The sequence below is a fragment of the Mus caroli genome, chromosome 10 (assembly GCF_900094665.2).
Source record: "Mus caroli chromosome 10, CAROLI_EIJ_v1.1, whole genome shotgun sequence".
NCBI classification, from domain to species: domain Eukaryota; kingdom Metazoa; phylum Chordata; class Mammalia; order Rodentia; family Muridae; genus Mus; species Mus caroli.
This window is the reverse complement of record NC_034579.1, coordinates 109,753,677-109,755,717: the sequence shown is the minus strand read 5'-3', so window position 1 is coordinate 109,755,717 and position 2,041 is coordinate 109,753,677. Positions and strand designations below refer to the sequence as shown.

At 41.7% G+C, this 2,041-nt stretch overlaps 1 long non-coding RNA gene across 1 annotated transcript in view; it reads right to left on the bottom strand.

Moving 5' to 3' along the window:
- Positions 1-1,136: 1,136 nt before the first annotated feature.
- Positions 1,137-2,041, bottom strand: part of LOC110303008 — a 20,070-nt gene continuing 19,165 nt past the window's right edge. The window contains exon 6 of the long non-coding RNA XR_003837776.1: positions 1,137-1,714. This is a non-coding gene — a long non-coding RNA (uncharacterized LOC110303008). The remainder of the gene's footprint in view (positions 1,715-2,041) is intronic.

Here is a 2,041-nt window from a genome sequence, read left to right as displayed (position 1 = left end):
CCCACGGGGCCACAGCGGATTCTCTGGAACTGGAGTTACAGTTGTAAGCAGCCTGTGGGTGCTGGGAGTTGAACTTGGATCCTGTACAAGAACGAGTGCTCTGAAACAACGAGTCATCTCTCCAGTCCCTTCTCCTTTGAATCCTGAGATTTCCGAGAGCAAAATCAGGTCCACGATTTTGAGCCAAGTTTGAATCAAGCTTTAACTAAACAGTGGCCAGGATGGTGGACTCTGGCCGTGTTTACTCCCAGGTCCTCAGGAACTGGTCACAAGTCACTTTTTGCAGAGGCTTAATTAAAAAGGGCAGAACCACAGGGATACATTTCCCATCAGGTCCAACCTGGGCCAATTGGATATCCTGACTCCTCCCTCCTAGAACCTCCAGCCAACACTCATTCAGGAGCCCTCAGGCATCTGGCCCGGCTCCTGTTTTGTCCCAGGAACTTGCAAAGTATATCCTTGTTCCTGTTTTGCTCTTAGACTTTCCTCCCTCCCTCCAATTTTTTCACAAATATAATTTATACTCTGGTAGCTATTACTGTTTACAAATTATATGGAAACAGCAATTTGTGGAGCATATTAGCCAATATATGGGAAATAGCCAATTTCTCTAGAAATCAAGAAATATGTATACAGATATATACTCTGCTTATCTGAAAGCATCCAGTCTGGATAGGAACGTTATTATATATGAGCTGAACCTGTCGGGAGGCCAACATTTAACATGTAACAAACACTTTATGTTCTAAGATTATAAGAGAATTTTAGTTTGGAGAATCTAGATGTAGGAGATAAAAATGAACCTTCAAAAGAAATTTTCATGTGAAATTGTTCAGTAAGGATTTTCCATTGCTTGTTGTGAATTCTTTGAAGCTGGAAAACACCAGATGCACTAAACTGGGAACCATTAAGTGACTAAGACAGCTCTTATGTAATAATTAATGCACAGTTATTTAAAATTCTACCTAGGAATAATTTATCATGGGATGGGGAAATGCATGTTTCCTAACAAGTAGGAAATGGAATATATTTCATACACATCATGATCATAAGCATTGTGGTGCACACTTTCAATCCCGGGGCATGGAGGCAGAGGCAGGCAGAGTTCTGTGAGTTTGAGTTTAGCCTGATACAGCAAGTTCCAGCCAGCCAGGGTTACACAGTGAGACCTTGTCTCAACAGCAACATAAAACTAAAACGAATACCCCGCCCCAAATGAGTCGAAAAAAGGTCATCTGAATAGTAATATTTTGGGGAAAAATACACAAGAAGGCTGGGTGCTTGTTTGAGGTTCTGGCAAACCCCGCGAAAAACAGGAACACAGCAAAAAAGAGGAGCACGGCAAAAAAGAGGAGCATGGCAAGAAAGAGGAGCACAGCAAAAAAGAGGAGCACGGCAAGAAAGAGGAGCATGGCAAGAAAGAGGAGCACAGCAAGAAAAAGGAGCACGGCAAGAAAGAGGAGCAGGGCAAGAAAGAGGAGCACAGAAAAAAAAAGCCAATAATAAGGTGAGCTGATGACTGTGGGTAAATTTGTTTCACTGTTTCTCTGTATTTAAAAAGTTTCCATAGTGAGCAGGTGTTATTTGACAATGTTAAAAAGAGCAGCATCTTGCAAGGCACAAGGAGTCCATCTTGAGCATCCCCCCTGGAGTAAGATGTCCTGATAAGGCAGCTTCCACCTGAGCACGTTCCACACTCCGCTGCTCTACGGGGCTGAGGTGAAAATGAAATTCAGATTGTTTATAACAATAGCCAGTGCATTTTCATAGATTAAGAAAATGTTCCAAAATTTAAATTTTAAAGCCTTACATAAAAGGTGAGAGTGTTTTATGAATGATTAAATTTTTTATATTTTATTAATTTATTTGTGTGCTCTGTGGGTGTGTACACACTCACAGGAGGGTGAATGCCATAGCATGCATGTTGATGTCAGAGAACAATTCCTGTGAGGTGTGTGTGTGTGTGTGTGTGTGTGTGTGTGTGTGTATGTATGTATGTATGTGTGTGTACACCCACATGGATGTGATTGCCATAGCATGC